Here is a 17,497-nt window from a genome sequence, read left to right on the forward strand (position 1 = left end):
AGGCTTATGAGTGTAGGCAATATATACACTCACTCCATCCCTGACACCAGAACAGGGACTTATTTATATTTTACCACACATAAGACAGGACACAGTATATTTTATTAAAAGGTTATATTTAATAGGTTAATGTACTACAGGCATACCCCGCATTAACGTACGCAATGGGACCGGAGCATGTATGTAAAGCGAAAATGTACTTAAAGTGAAGCACTCCCTTTTCCCCACTTATTGATGCATGTACTGTACTGCAATCGTCATATACGTGCATAACTGATGTAAATAACGCATGTGTAACAGTCTCTATAGTCTCCCCGCTTGCTCACAGCTTCGGTACAGGTACGGAGCCGGTATTGCTGTTCAGGACATGCTGACAGGCGCATGCGTGAGCTGCCGTTTGCCTATTGGCGATATGTACTTACTCGCGAGTGTACTTAAAGTGAGTGTACTTAAAGTGAGTGTCCTTAAACCGGGGTATGCCTGTAATAACCTGTAAATTAACTGTGGGATTTCCAAGTAATGGATTCCGGACAGACCAGCTGGCTACCAAGCTTGGTGCCTATCAGGAGTCAGGACTTGAAAGCCTCAGGGATGCCAAGGTGTTAGAACAGGAGGGTTACTGCAGTTCTGCTTGAGTACGTGGCCCCGATGGCATACATCCAAGAGTTCTCAAGGAGTTAAGCTCAGTAATAGCCAAACCATTATATTTAATATTGAAGGACTCCATTTCCACAGGCTCTGTACCACAAGATTGGCGTAAAGCAGATGTGGTGCCTATATTTAAAAAGGAAGCTAGATCACAACCGGGGAATTACAGACCTGTAAGCCTGACTTCAATAGTGGGGAAACTACTTGAAGGTTTAATACGGGTAATATTCAGGAATACCTAATGGAAAACAAAATTATTAGTAATAGTCAGCATGGATTTATGAAGAAGGATAGATCTTGCCAAACTAACCTTATTTGTTTCTTTGAGGAGGTAAGTTGGAGGTAAGTTGGAGGTAAGTTGGAATTTAGACCAGGGTAATGCAGTTGATGTGGTCAACTTAGATTTTGCAAAGGCTTTTGATACAGTTTCACACAAGAGATTGGTGTACAAAATAAAGAAAATTGGACTCAGTATAAATATATGCACCTGGATTGAAAACTGGGGGGGGGGGGGAGGCGGTGGGAAGGGGGGGGAGGCGGTGGGAAGGGGGGGGGAGGCGGTGGGAAGGGGGGGAGGCGGTGGGAAGGGGTGGGGGAGGCGAAGGGGGGGTGGAGGGGAGGCAAAGGGGGGGTGGAGGGGAGGTGAAGGGGGGGGTGGAGGGGAGGTGAAGGGGGGTGTGGGGGTGGAGGGGGGGGTGGAAGGGAGGTGAAGGGGGAGGGGTGGAAGGGAGGTGAAGGGGGGGGTGGAAGGGAGGTGAAGAGGGGGGGTGTGTGGAGGGGAGGTGAAGGGGGGGGTGGAGGGGAGGTGAAGGGGGAGGTGAAGGGGGGGTGGAGGGGAGGTGAAGAGGGGGGTGGAGGGGAGGTGAAGGGGGGGTGGAGGGGAGGTAAATGGGGAGGTGAAGGGGGGGGGGGTGGAGGGGAGGTGAAGGGGGAGGTGAAGGGGGGGTGAAGAGGGGGGGGTGGAGGGGAGGTGAAGGGGGAGGTGAAGGGGGGGTGGAGGGGAGGTGAAGAGGGGGGTGGAGGGGAGGGGAGGGTGGAGGGGAGGTAAATGGGGAGGTGAAGGGGGGGGTGGAGGGGAGGTGAAGGGGGGGTGAAGAGGGGGGGGGGGTGGAGGGGAGGTGAGGGGTGGGTGAGGGGAGGTGAAGGCCGCTCACTCACCTGTCCGGCAGGTCCCACGTGGATCTGAGGCGGGAGGCAGCGTGTTGTGGCCGCTCCCGCGCTGTGTCCCGGGCGCCGCCATCTTGGGTACTCGGCGCCACGAGGCAGCCTGCCTGGCCACTGGCTGTTGCCCCGCCCGGGAAGGGGTGAGTTGTAGCGCCGGGGAGGGGGGGGCATGTATATGTGTGGGGGGGGGAGAGGTGGGAGATATAGAAGGGGGGTCTCGCACGGCCACTGACACTGGGGGGGGGGGGGGCGCTGAAGGGGTAATAATAGTGTGTGTGTCCCGCTGACTGTAGCGGCGCCGGGGGAGGGGGGGGGGGGGGGGTGAAAGCGCGGGAGACACGGGGAGAGGAGGAGGTTCGAGCGGGTGCTGCTAACACTGTGAGCCCCGCTAATGTAGGTAACACCCCGTGTGTGTGTGTGTGTGTTGTGTCCTTTGGCCCGTCACTCCACCTCAGGCCAATGAGAGGTGTGCGGGGGCAGGCGGACCAAGGGACCAATGAGATTGCCGCTAGGGACGCAGACATACAGTGCTTTCAGAAATATATAGTAGATTAATAGCTGTTTTAAGATATACACATTATTTTGTGATTAAGAATTGGTGTGTCACTAGGGAGCGGTCAAGGACATTTATACCACATCCCTCTGTAAAACATTTTTTACTTATATATTTGATTAAAGAGTATTTCTAACCCCTTCAACATATCTCACTACTTGATTTGAGTGCATTCATTGGGGAATCTTTGTTTGTTTTGTTAGATTTATTTACATTAGAAAAGAGGCGTCTAAGAGGGGATATGATAACTATATACAAATACTGTATATTCGGGGACAATACAAGGAGCTTTCAAATAACTATTCATCCCACGGGCAGTACTAAGGACTCGGGGCCATCCCTTAAGGTTGGAGGAAAGGAAATTTCACCAGCAACAAATGAAAGGGTTCCTTACAGTAAGGGCAGTTAAAATGTGGAATTCATTACCCATGGAGACTGTGATGGCAGATACAATAGATTTGTTCAAAAAAAGGTTGGACATCTTTTTAGAAAGGAAAAATATACAGGGATATACCAAATAAGTATACATGGGAAGGATGTTGATCCAGGGATTAATCCGATTGCCAATTCTTGGAGTCGGGAAGGAATTTATTTTCCTCTTAGGATATATCATTGGATATCTGGGTTTTTTTGTTTGTCTTCCTTTCGATCAATAAGTAAGTATAGATATAGGATAAAGTATCTGTTGTCTAAATTTAGCATAGGTTAAACTTGATGGACCTACGTCTTTTTTCAACCTCATCTACTATGTAACTATGTAACTATGTAACTATGTAACTACGTACATCCTGGGCTAACACAGGGCTATCCGGCCACCATTTGCCAGAATCTAGACTCTGTGGTGCCTGGACCGCAGGTGGGCTCAGTATGCAAAGAGGCAGGCTTTACAATACCGGCAATTGGTGATTGGCTGGCAGGTGAATTCCCACGCTCTGATAGGCTGTAGATGTTAGTGAAAGAGATACTGAAACCCATAAGGAGCTTTACAGCCTATCAGGAGCACAGATTCCATGCGCCAAACCATCAGCGGCAAATTCGAAGATGCTCTGTACTGAATAGACGCGAGCTTCAAGGATTTTCAACTCAGAAAAGTTTCTAAGTCCTGCTTTTGAGAACATAGCAGTCGCGGTTGGCATTGCGCCGAAATCAGTTCCAGGACTTTCGTGAGCACTTACTGGTCAAGGAAAAGGGCTCCTACAGAGGTCATTTTTGTGAATTTCGTTTAGAGGATAGATTCATTCGTTAGCCCCGTTCCCAGTAAGTGTGTTAACCCTGTAAAATGTTTTACATTGTGTGTATGTCTTTCCCTGAAATAAATTACATTTTATTTTACCTCCTTGCTTTGCTCAATCATATGATCCCGGTATAAAAAGGTGTTGATAAACCTGTTCTCCCGTAACAAATGGTTACATTGTTGGGGGGTATTTCTGAGCCTGGTCTCAGGAACGGTTACATTGTTGGGGGGTATTTCTGAGCCTGGTCTCAGGAACGGTTACATTGTTGGTGGGGTATTTCTGAGCATGGTCTCAGGAATGGTTACATTGTTGGTGGGGTATTTCTGAGCACGGTCTCAGGAACGGTTACATTGTTGGTCGGGTATTTCTGAGCGTGGTCTCAGGAACGGTTACATTGTTGGTGGGTATTTCTGAGCCTGGTCTCAGGAATGGTTACATTGTTGGTGGGGTATTTCTGAGCACGGTCTCAGGAATGGTTACATTGTTGGTGGGGTATTTCTGAGCACGGTCTCAGGAACGGTTACATTGTTGGTGGGGTATTTCTGAGCATGGTCTCAGGAATGGTTACATTGTTGGTGGGGTATTTCTGAGCATGGTCTCAGGAACGGTTACATTGTTGTTTTGGTATTTCTGTGCACGGTCTCAGGAATGGTTACATTGTTGGGGGTATTTCTGATCCTGGTCTCAGGAATGGTTACATTGTTGGTGGGTATTTCTGAGCCTTGTCTCAGGAATGGTTACATTGTTGGTGGGGTATTTCTGAGCACGGTCTCAGGAACGGTTACATTGTTGGTGGGGTATTTCTGAGCACGGTCTCAGGAACGGTTACATTATTTGTGGGGTATTTCTGAGCATCGTCTCAGGAACGGTTACATTGTTGGTGGGGTATTTCTGAGCCTGGTCTCAGGAATGGTTACATTGTTGGGGGGGAGGGATATTTCTGAGCACGGTCTCAGGAACGGTTATATTGTTGGGGGTATTTCTGAGCCTGGTCTCAGGAAGGGTTACATTGTTGGTGGGGTATTACTGAGCACGGTCTCAGGAACGGTTACATTTTTGGTGGGGTATTTCTGAGCATGGTCTCAGGAATGGTTACATTATTGGTGGGGTATTTCTGAGCACGGTCTCAGGAATGGTTACATTATTGGTGGGGTATTTCTGAGCACGGTCTCAGGAACGGTTACATTATTGGTGGGGTATTTCTGAGCCTGGTCTCAGGAATGGTTACATTATTGGTGGGGTATTTCTGAGCCTGGTCTCAGGAAGGGTTACGTTGTTGGTGGGGTATTTCTGAGCCTGGTCTCAGGAATGGTTACATTGTTGGTGGGGTATTTCTGAGCACGGTCTCAGGAACGGTTACATTGTTGGTGGGGTATTTCTGAGCACGGTCTCAGGAACGGTTACATTGTTGGTGGGGTATTTCTGAGCATCGTCTCAGGAACGGTTACATTGTTGCTGGGTATTTCTGAGCATGGTCTCAGGAATGGTTACATTGTTGGGGGGGAGGGGTATTTCTGAGCACGGTCTCAGCAACGGTTACATTATTGGTGGGGTATTTCTGAGCCTGGTCTCAGGAACGGTTACATTGTTGGGGGTATTTCTGAGCCTGGTCTCAGGAATGGTTACATTATTGGTGGGGTATTTCTGAGCCTGGTCTCAGGAATGGTTACATTGTTGGTGGGGTATTTCTGAGCACGGTCTCAGGAATGGTTACATTGTTGGTGGGGTATTTCTGAGCACGGCCTCAGGAATGGTTACATTGTTGGTGGGGTATTACTGAGCATGGTCTCAGGAACGGTTACATTGTTGGTGGGGTATTTCTGAGCACGGCCTCAGGAATGGTTACATTGTTGGTGGGTATTTCTGAGCACAGTCTCAGGAACGGTTACATTGTTGGTGGGGTATTTCTGAGCACGGCCTCAGGAATGGTTACATTGTTGGTGGGGTATTTCTGAGCATGGTCTCAGGAATAGTTACATTGTTGGTGGGGTATTTCTGAGCCTGGTCTCAGGAATGGTTACATTGTTGGTGGGGTATTTCTGAGCACGGTCTCAGGAATGGTTACATTGTTGGTGGGGTATTTCTGAGCATGGTCTCTGGGATGGTTACATTGTTGGTGGGGTATTTCTGAGCACGGTCTCAGGAACGGTTACATTGTTGGTGGGGTATTTCTGAGCATGGTCTCAGGCACGGTTACATTGTTGGGGGGTATTACTGAGCATGGTCTCAGGGACGGTTACATTGTTGGTGGGGTATTTCTGAGCACGGTCTCAGGAACGGTTACATTGTTGGTGGGGTATTTCTGAGCACGGTCTCAGGAACGGTTACATTATTTGTGGGGTATTTCTGAGCATCGTCTCAGGAACGGTTACATTGTTGGTGGGGTATTTCTGAGCCTGGTCTCAGGAATGGTTACATTGTTGGGGGGGTATTTCTGAGCACAGTCTCAGGTATGGTTACATTGTTGGTTTGGTTGTGATGGTGATTTAGGTTCCTGGCTGGGATGCAGAGCCATTGTTATTTATGAAATATGTTTCTCTGGCTGGGAGGTGAGAGGTTAACATCATTATGTAAGGGTTTGAGTTATGTATTGTTATGATGGTTTAATAAATTGTGCTGCGGCCTTACCACCACCTTATGTGTGTGTCTGGTGTAAGTTACAGTATTTCAATTAAGCTGCTGTATGTTTAGTTTAGAAGGAATGCATCATTCAGTTCCCATGTACTGTCCCGTTGACCTGGGACAAATGACTGTGACGGTGACGGGCTAACCAGGCTCAATAATAAGGTTAAGCCCACATGGTTACCCCTGATCCATGTGTAAAGGTCCTAGAGTGTCAGCTCTTGGACCCAACTGTCGTGTATGCATCACTGAGACTGTGTATAAATTATGCGACATTCAGTATTTTTGTGTTCTTGCCTTTCCAGGGGTGCTGGGCAGCGGGGCTCGCGAGGCTGGGAGTTTGAGGGTGGGTGGGGGGGGGGGGCGGTTTGTGGAGAAACTGCTATCAGATTGTGGCTATGTAGCGGGGTCCCCGAGTTACGGGATACCCCAGAGATGTACCCGGGGATCAGGTAAGATTCTCAGGCACATTGAAGCCCAGTGCTCCGGCAAAATCCTACCCTGGAAACATTCTTGCGACTCACCGCCAGGGTTCCCTGCTTCAGCACAACATGGAAAAGTAAAAAGGGCATGGGGGATCAAGTTATCCCCCATAACGGTCCTGGGGTCCCTAGCATAAGGTGGGATGCCCAGGCCGTGCCCAAGTCACCCTGAACCTGGTATAGGGGTTCAGGGGGTGCTCCAGCTACTGTATGTGAGATAGCTGCAAGGTTTTTATTTTGTGAATACAGTTAAAGTCAGGGGTGTGCAGTGTGCCCGGGATAAGGCTGGTAAGAGTAGGGAACACATATTCCTATTCTATCCCTGACACTAGACCAGGAGACTTAGACCCGTTAAAATACAAGACACATAAGCAAAGAGAATTTTATTAAAGGTTTTACTTCATAAATGTGAATGCTTGAAACATTGTATCCGTGACACTGGGATTCCAAGTCCGCGGTCCTGAGAGAACAGATGGCTACCAAGCTTGGCGCCCCTGAGTCTGCTCGGGACCCGGAGTTGAAAGCCTCACGGATGCCAAGGTGTTAGAAAAGGAGGAGTACAGTAGTTATACCTGAGTACCTCCGTCCTGGGCTAACAAAGGGCTATCCGGCAACCTTTTGCCCAGACTCTGCATAGCTTGGACAGCGGGTGGGCTCGATATGCTAAGAGGTAGAGGTGCCAGGTTGGCGCATGTCCCTTAGCAGAATCCAAATCGGTACCCACCCAGCTTCAGTATACCAGCAAATCGGTGATTGGCTGGCAGGAGAATTCCCACGCGCTGATTGGTTGTAGTGGATTCTGAATTGGATGCTAAAACCTATAAGAAACCTTGCAGCCAATCAGGACCTCAGATTCCAAGCGCCAAACCATCAGCGGCAAATTCAAACATGCTCTGTGAGGAACAGACGCGAGATGGCTTCAAAAATTTTGACTCAAGAAATGTTCTAAGTCCCGCTCTTTGAGGACGTAGCGGTCGCGGTTGGCATTGCGCCGAATTGCGTTCCAGGACTTTCATGAGTACCTCCCGATCATTGGAAACGGCTCCTACAGACGTCGTTTGTTAACATTTCGTTCTAGAGAAGATTTATTTTGTTAGCCCCGTTCCCAGTAAGTGTGTTTTCCGTGCAAACTGTGTTACTTTGTGTGTATGTCAAATCCAGGAATAAATTACAATTTATTTTATTGCTCTGTCTTGCTCAATCAAATGATCCCGGTATAAAAGGTGTTAACAAACCTGGTCTCCGGTGGCATTGACCCCAGAAAAGAATGCACCAGAATTCTCATCTTCTAATAATTGAACAAGCACCTGCCAATAGATCTCACATGTAATGTACAGTGCAGTGGATCGGCGGTCATATGGCAGCATGCTAGATTTGGTAGAGGATATTTTCCCATATTAGGAATGTCACGATGAGAAGTGAAGTGATTTCTGACATTTAACAAAATAAAAATAACGTTTCCATCGTCTCCTGGAGACGGTTACATCTGGTTCCCAACAGAGCCTGGATATTTGCCAAGAACAATATTGATTGGCTGGACATACAGTAGACGTGACTAAATGTCTAGGAGACGATGGCCCAAAGTGGAATGATGGACTGGGCATGAATGTGGGTTACTAGCGCCACAAGATACAAAGTGCAGGGGTTTTGCTATGATCCTATTATTTTGTGGTGATGGCTCATCAGCTTTTTGAGCAGGACATAAATCATTTGTAAACATTATTTAGCGGGTCAGGTTATTAATAGATTCTAATACAAAGTCAATTTGATTTGTAGATGGTAGCATGCTGGGATTTTAAGAACAAAAATCATACATTGCAGAATATTTCTGTAGCAGCCTTCCTCCTGGCCCCCTTACCTCCGCAGGAGAAAGGGGAACCCTGTGGTATGTCGGGGAGCTGCGGGGGCGATCAGTTACAGGGCGCCGCCATCTTGCAGGAGCTCGCGCATGCGCAGTGTAATCGATCATGCACAGTACGGTGCCGTCGGCCATGTTAGGGTTGGCACATGTTCTCCCATGCGCAAGGAGTACCGGGGGAACCGCGGCAGCCATTACCGCAGCGCAGGGCCGTCCTGAGACTCGCGCATGTGCAGTACACATCGCGCACGCGGCCCCAATGTAAAAGAGGTCTGCAATGAACTACAACTCCCAGCAGCCTCTGGGGACTGCCCTTTCACCTCTATCACCTGCTGCATTGAAGCCAATAGGGTTTACAGATTCTCCAGCAGCAAAGGAGATACAATGTTGCGTGCTGGAGTCAGGAAGCTGACAGTGGAGCACGAGTGTGAGAGTGTCAGTAGGAGCTGGGACACAGAGAGGGGAGGGTGTGTTTGTGCAGGGAGGAAAGTAGCCTCCTGCACTAGACCAGAAGTCTCCCCTTAGGCCCCAGCTAAGGCCCTACTCACCTCAGCTTGTGGTTACTACAGGGACTCCCCTTAGACTAGGGACAGGGTCCTGTAGAACTTAGACAAGTGAGGGTCCAGCCAGGAAACGTAACTATCCTGGCAATTGCTGTGAAGGTGAATTGCTGTGTCTTGGGACTCAGGGATATATGGTGTGGGGTTACGGCCTATGAGGTCCCATGTTACAGGAGTGACACTAAGGTTATTGTCATTGATGTATGAGTTATGTTCTATGTTGTATACAGTAAACTGTTCTTATATATACTTCGGTGTATGTGCTTACTGTGTATGTGGGTCCTGTGTAAGGGGACATTCTACATTCCTAGAATCCTACACAGGTGGAGGCGCTGCAAGTAAGATCGTTCCAGAGGATTCACCCCAGGTTCCCATCAGCGGAGGCTCAGGCCTCCTGTGAACCTGCAGGTATACGCAACACACCTGGTAACATATAGGTTCCCCCTCACATTCACTCTATCTGCGATTGGGTGGGGGAATACCCGTTACATTTCTAACATTTGTTTTTTTACATGGAAAATAAGCATTTAATTTGCAAGAAGTTGGAGTTCCAGGTCCACCTACCTGGTCAATAAATATATATATATATATGTATATGCTCAGTGTCTCATACCTTTTCATGGTGCGGGATCCGTGCGTGCTGGGCGTGGATATGCAGATAGAACAGGAATGGGCTTCAAGAACATTTATAGTACAAACAAATGGCTTTATTCACATCCGTTAATAACGCTCCACATACAAAGGGAGACTTTACATAGACATTAACTGGTGTCAAACAATATAGTTACTCTGCTTCTTCCCCTGGTAGATCTCACTCCTACACCTGGGAGGTTGTTAGGCTTCTTTAGGATAGCATCCCCTTGGTAGCCCTCACTCACACATTGGGGAGGTACTTACACGCGTGTCCTTTAGTAATGTTAGATTGGCAATCTCTTGTGCAGTATAGCTTCCTCAATGCCCATGTATCTGGGGGTCGCTGGTTGGCACACACACTCTATTCTTGGGGATCAGTATCCATTTACTGGGGACGGCATTCTTCCTATATACTTAACAGATCGGGAGTTTACCGAGGACCTGTCGGTGGGAGTACACTCTATCTTCAGGAATCAGTATCCCGTCACTCTGTGCACCGTCTACCTGTCATATCTATTGGCTCGGTACTGTACTAGGGACCTTCCTGCGGGCCCTATCCAAGTACGCTTTGGGAATTTCTATTCTGAGAACTCCCTGCAGCTCTTCTGGTCAGAGAACAATCTCTGGTCATTACTATGGGCTCTATCTCCTGATGAAGCCGCATACTCTATTGGCGAAATCCGTAGAGTAGGACCGCCAAGGGGAAGAGAGACGAGGTGCCGAGTGACTACCCATCCCAGAAGCCTAACCGGAAGTGACGTGACGCTCTGGAGACCGCGACGGAGCTGAGCCCCAGAGAGTGATCGGGAGGCAGCCGAATGCGTGACCATCACCAGACCACACCAGACGTCCAACAGAGGCGGAGGGTGGAGCAACGGCATGAGTTGATCCCTCTTACAATCACATTTAGTGATCCATGCTTTTTTAATACAATTTTATTGTAAGTGCGCATTTTTGAGTTTGACATAAATATTTACCTTTTATACTATTGATCTGCAAGATGGGTTTACCGTTTGTCTTTGCATTCCGTCATCCCGTCTGATCCTGTATTGGAGCGCATTATCACTTTGAACTCAGAAGATCAGATACATCTAAGCTACCTGTTATTGCCCGAATAACACTTTAATCCTGTGAGTAGGCTGCACATAGGAGCCAAGATTACAATTGAGTTAATGCACTCACAAAAATTGTCTGCACTTAGATTGTTGTGTCTTGTTGTTTTGTCTCCCTTTATGCTCCCCCTGTGTTGTGAGAAAACATCTCTATCTGTAAAAGGCACGTTCCATAACTGAAAAGAATAAAGGTGACAGGACATCCTTACTATACATAACTATACATTCAACCCTATATACATAACTTACAGTGAGGCCCTCTCCCACTGCTACTCCCGAGGAACCGGATTCTACCACACTGGAGGGCTCTCTATACATCCTCCAATGTCCGTATGGTGACATCACTGGTCACAAGACCTACTGTGGAGTGGCTATCCTATCGGCAAGTCATCCTGTTTCACATGATGGGAAGGGAAGTAACTCTGTGTGACCCCACACAGTTAACTCTCTATACATACATACACACATACATACACACATACATACATACACACACACATACATACACACACACATACATACACACACATACATACATACATACATACACACATACATACATACATACATACACACATACATAAAACTGGTCATTACCATCTGATTTGCATATGAGTTAGCCAAATGTCTGGTAAAATGCATTGTTCCCTTAGTTTTAAGGGTAATGCCATCACATCGTATCGCTAAGCACCTTTGAGGATACGCGTTACGGATATTGATAAGTTACATGGAGATCACAAAATGGACGCCCTTCTGTGTATCTGCCCCATGATTTGTATCGTCTGCTTTTATTTTTCCCACGTTAAATGCTCAGGGATTGAAACTTTCCCCTGAAACTCTCTAATAACTATATATTTATTGTAACTTCATTAGGAGGAATTCACTTTACAGAGGAGAGGACGGACTGGTAGATAAGTGAAAGCCCCATACATACAGATGCGGCCACCAGTATCCGATCACTTGCCTGGGTAAAAACTCAGTTTGAGTGGGACCGCAGGGACCCCCCACTGTGTTAATCCGATGGGCCATTAGGAACCTCACAGAAATGTTGAGGCATGTACTGAGAGATTGCCCCAGAGTTTCCAAGACCAGTGATCGGATACTGGTGGCTGCGTCTGTACAGTAACATATTTAGCAGTAGGGTTATCCGTACATATTGTTCCAGTCCCATATTTTGGCTCTGGGATTTGTAGTTCTGATAAGAGGATCGGGGTTTCTCATCTCAGAACAATAGGGCCTACAGTATATTTACAGAAGGGACGCGATAACTCCCTGTGGCATCCCCCGGCAGTGGAGATTACCGATGCAGGGCCTGATCGAGTACAATTCCCCCTCCACCCCACCCCAGTTGTGACTGCCTCATGCCTTTACCACCCCAACAACTGCCCCTGGCCTTTACCACCCCAACAACTGCCCCTGGCCTTTACCACCCCAACAACTGCCCCTGGCCTTTTCCACCCCAACAACTGCCCCTGGATCTTACCTCCTCCGCGACTGCCCCTGGCTCTTACCTCCCCTGCGACTGCCCCTGGCTTTTACCTCCCCCGTGACTGCCCCTGGCTCTTACCTTCAGGCTCTAGGGAAGGTAAGTCCGGCTACATCTATACTAGCAGTGAGACCCCATCCTGTGCCGGAAATTACCGCCGGTTCCCATTAATACGCTGTACAGTGCCAGCTGGGAGCGGGGGGCTTCTTATGGCCCCACACTCAGTGACTATGGCAGTGAGCAGGCAGGGATGGATACTGTCACCTGCAGTACTAAGGCTTACACCTGGGAACCCTACACATGTAGCCAAGCTTACCGTCTCTGGTGCGAAGCGCTTTCACGTGGCCGCGGTGGTCGTGGCACCGAAGGATTAACGCTGTGGGCTGTCCCATTCAGGAGCATGGACCCACTGCAGCTCCATTGCTGATGCCCCAACGGTGTAATACCCCAGTCTGTCTGCCTAAGTCTGCGGTGTTCCTATCAGGACTTCGGCAAACAACGGTCGTCCTGTCTGTTGACGTCTTAAAAGGAGGTCACATTACAGAATGTCCTAGACCAGGGGGGCTCAACTCCAGTCCTCAAGGCCCCCACAGGTCAGCTATTCAGGATATCCCTGCTTCAGCACAGGTGGCTCAATCAGAGGCCACCTGTGCTGAAGCAGGGGCTGATTGAGCCACCTGTGCTGAAGCAGGGATATCCTGAAAACCTGACCAGTTGTCGGGGCTGGGGGCTTGAGGGCTGGACTTGAGCCCCCCTGCCCTAGACATGGACAGTATTGAAGTCCAGGTAAACACCATGGATTTCTACCTCCGGTGTTGAAGCGGCTGTCAGCGTCGGAGCCGCTGCTCCCATCTGAACACAGGACCCGGCGAGACGCGCGAGCCCAGCGAGGCTTTCTGTCAACGGCACCTCATTGACTTTTAACACGTCCTTATCACATCTTCGCTCGCCTCGTAGTGGCTCAGATAAAATACCTTCCTGGGTGTAATCTCCCCACGCTGCAGCGCACAGAGTGGCAGCCTGGGAAGAGTGGCAGGGATCCCGAGCCGACAGCCCGGGCACAACAGCAGCTATTTAGGTTAAAGATGCTTAATAATAATAATAATTATTCTTATAATAATAATAACTATAATAATAATAATAACAATAATAATAATAACAACAATAATAATAACAATAATAACAATAACAATAATAACAATAACAATAACAATAATAATAATAATAATAACAATAATAACAATAATAATAATAATTATAATAATAATAATAATAGCTGTATTTGTACATCTCCAGTACCACAGCATATGTGTTTGTGCTGCCACTTACTGGCCGAACTTATCCCATCGTTTGAACTTTGTGTACCTTATATTGTTATTTCATACACACTATATAAATAAATACACATACATACGCGCTATATAAATAAATACACATACACACTATATAAATAAATACATATAGCCATGCATAATAATGGTATACTACTTTCCTCTCTGTTGGCAGTAAGTCCTGGTAAGAACAGGTATGCCAGCAGTAGTTATGGAGGTTTTCCCTCACACCCTGGTGAGGTGCCCTATGTATGGAGGGGGGTGGCTGTATGCTCTGAGTCCCTGGATAGTGACATCAGGGATGCGCCTGCCTCCTGAAGTATGTAAGGCACAACACAGTTAGTTAGTGTGTGTTCCAGCAGCTGTGCGAAGTAGCTGGTAACTTGTATTTTCCTGCATAAGGGATTGTAGGAACACTTTGTGACCCTAGTGCAGTAACTAGCGGTCCAGGTTGACCAATCAAGCCTGTCTAAGCCACTCTGTGTCCAGGGACCTGGCACAGAGAGGATCTCCCTAGGAGAAGAGGGAATCCCACTTCAATTTGGGAGGGCGTACCTGGCAAAGGGACAGCACGGAGAGATGTGCGGCTAGAGCCGGCAGCTGCATGGGGCAGTCTGCTACATCCCAATCTACAATAAAGATGACCTTGTTAATGAAACCCCCACTGTGTGAGTGTGAGATTACTCAGCAGTGGCAGTCACCACCAAGAAGGAGTTCCTCATCAGGACCATCTCCCTGCGGATGCACAGACCCTGATGAGGTGGAGGCGCTGCACATGATGTAAGTTGAACTCGCACCCACTGCCTCAGCTACCTGGCCTGATGACATCCCCTAATACCATCAAGCGGGAGACTCAGGAGTCCTGTTGCCTACAGGTGCACCACCAAACACAAACACGTAATGGGGGTTGGTTAGACTACGCACCCGGACCCATGTGAGATTGGGGGGGGGGAAACCCGTTACAATTGGAGGCGCTGCTGAGAGATATATATCTATTAACAGGACAGGCTTTTGCTAGGCACACGCTAGGAAACAGGGAAAGTGTATGCTGCCACTTTGTGCTGTGTTGGGATGGAACCGCAGGGATAACCTGGGAACCTGAGAGGAGTTAGTGGGTCTGGAGAGGGGCTATAGCTGTCCAAGTCACCTTGAGGTAGCGCTAGGGGTAGGATGCCTGAAGGGATATCCTGTTAACTAGGTCAGGAATCCTGGAGAAGGTCTGCACTAGGCTGACCAAGAGAGGTAGACGCCCAAGTACTGCATGGAAGCCCCAGAGTACTCTAGCCATTCCAGATCACTTACCGAAGGGAACACAGACTGGGAGGAAGGAGATACAGTAGACACTGAGAGAGTGAGCCTAGCCTGAGGTAGTGCAAACACGAGTCAGATCTACGTTAGGTACATAAGGTGGTGTACAAGGCATGTTTATTGTACTTTATGTGGTTGCTGCCCCGCAGAGAGGAGCTCCATGTACAATAATCCAGTATACAGTGATCGAGAACCAACCGTCAGAATGGAGGATCTGCAAAGAGCAGAAGGTCCAGGATGCCGGACTGAGGAAGAAGAACAAGCTACAGAAGAGACTTTTGTGAGTTTGTTGTGGAATGGCGTAAAAGCCGTGGCTGCGCCGTGTTTGTCCTGCCTATGTTCTCGGGAAAGTACACTCGAGACTAGTGAGGATGACAGCCTTGCGAGATGGGAGGAACGAAATGGACTTTGTTATACACCAATACACAAACAGCCAGACGCTACCTCAAATATGGAAAAAGACGATACTCACCAAAATGGCGGTTCCCGCGTTCCCGGGCTACCGCGTGGGCCAGCTGCAGAAAGTCTTGCAACTTTGCAGTTTGCTAATTGTTGGCCAGGACTGGCGGCAACGAGAAAACTCCACCCTGCTGGGGAGTTTGGCGCGAAAGCTGGAGCCGCGCCCTCATGGACTATGACTCACTGAGCACCTGTGCTGGGTCAGCCTACAAGTCTAGGAGACATCCCCCTAGTTTCAACCAGGGGGAGTGGTCTGCAATTCCGCCGGATGCTGATGGAGAAAGAAGGAGGAGGGATTGCTCAACCAGCCCCTGCCCTTCAGTTGCGAAGAGCCATTGATCGATACAGACCTCTAAGAAGAGTGCCTCCGTTGGTGACTATGGCTGAACAGTCTGAAAAAGTGGACCAGAGTCCCTTGATTTCTACCCATCCCTACTCGGCTCCAGGAGGCTTCCTGATTATCCGCGTAGAGGGTGTGGAGACAGTGGTCTGTCTCTGCCTGCAGTGCAGACTGCCGGGTGGAGCTGTGGGCAGCGAGGCTCGATGCCCTCACTGTAGACTGCAGTATATGTGGCCTATGACGACGTTTGTGCCGGTGCAAGCCGTGGGAGTGAAAGATTCTACCCCGATGTCGGCGGCGGAGATTCCAGGTGCACTGTGGAGGGAGAGTGCAGACCCCGCGGAGCAGGAATCAGTCCGGGTTCTCAAGGCAGAGAAAACCAGCCATCGGAGAGGTGACCGGAAAGGAGCCCATCGGCGGTCCCCTACTGGAATGCTCCGCCCGAACTGTAATTTGGAGTCCTCGGACGAGGAGTGTGCCCGACTGGCTGATACCGAGGACTTGTTAACCGAGTACCATACCAGTGGTACGCCTTGGCGGGATGCTATCCCGCGTGGTGTGGAGACACGGAGTCGAGTGTCTCCAGTACCGCGACAACCCGATCGCCGGAGTCCCACTGCCGTGGTGACCAGCGGGTCGGAAGGAGGTCGATCCACCCCGACGCTGCGAAGCAGTAGGCCAGCCCAGTGCTTGTCGCAGACCCAGGGGGTGGAGGTGAAAGAAGAGCGGATCCAGGGTCAGGCTGGACCGCGTAGCAGACGGGCGTTGCCGGATGTCCTCGTGGAGGAAGAGGTCTCGATTGGGAACCCAACCCAAGATGGCGTCGCAGCACGTGCGTGTCCAGAGGCAGTTCCGGATGACCAGAGCGGCATCGAGTGGGAGATGATCGCGCCTCTGCGGTCGGGCAGCGGAAGTCGATCCCCTACGGACAGATGGAATGGGCGCTCGAGCCGGAGAGAGAGGAGCCCAGCTGCCAAAGAAAAGAACGGACTTTGTGGCGGAAGCGAGTCAGGTATTGCTGAGGAGCAGGTCGTAACCCTGCCGATACCTACCGTCCGGCCCCGTCCCCCAACCCCGTCCACTCCCAGAGTTAGTCCCAAGGCTCTAGTTAAATCCCCTGTCCCTGTCAAGTGTTCATTCGGGTCTACATCTAGCCAGGGAAGTCAGGGGATTCCCGGGGGCCTACCGAGGATCGGACTGAGAGCCTAGACTGGGGAACTTCGGATGATGGATCGGAGTGTGGAGCGAGGATTTCCCGACAAGGGTCGGTACCCAGTGATAGTACCAGTGTGTTGAGTATCATGGGTGGAAACAGATCACAGCCTCGGGGAAAGGTTACGCCATCTGAGGGTACTTCAGGGGTATCATCGGGCGGGCCTGAAGAGGAAGAGCCACTAGAATCCAACTCAGAGGAGATACGGGAAACTAGATGGTGGGCGCTACTATTTGAGGGGTATGTCACCTGGATAGACCGCACCCGTTTCATTTTAGAAAGGGATGGGGTAGTGGACCATTGGTGGGCTCCCGGGGAGTTCAGTGATGATGCTTACCTCAAAGAGTTGAGAGTGAGGTGGAGCCGAATTAAAGCGGGTTATATTAAACCGAAGGGTTCCGAAGGATTGGAGGATCCGGTGGAGTCAGACGAGCCCCTGTCATGGGTGTTGCCGGGAAGGGCTGGGCAAACTAAATTGACCCGAGCCTGCCGC

Source organism: Ascaphus truei, chromosome 3 (genome assembly GCF_040206685.1).
Source record: "Ascaphus truei isolate aAscTru1 chromosome 3, aAscTru1.hap1, whole genome shotgun sequence".
Lineage (NCBI taxonomy): Eukaryota > Metazoa > Chordata > Amphibia > Anura > Ascaphidae > Ascaphus > Ascaphus truei.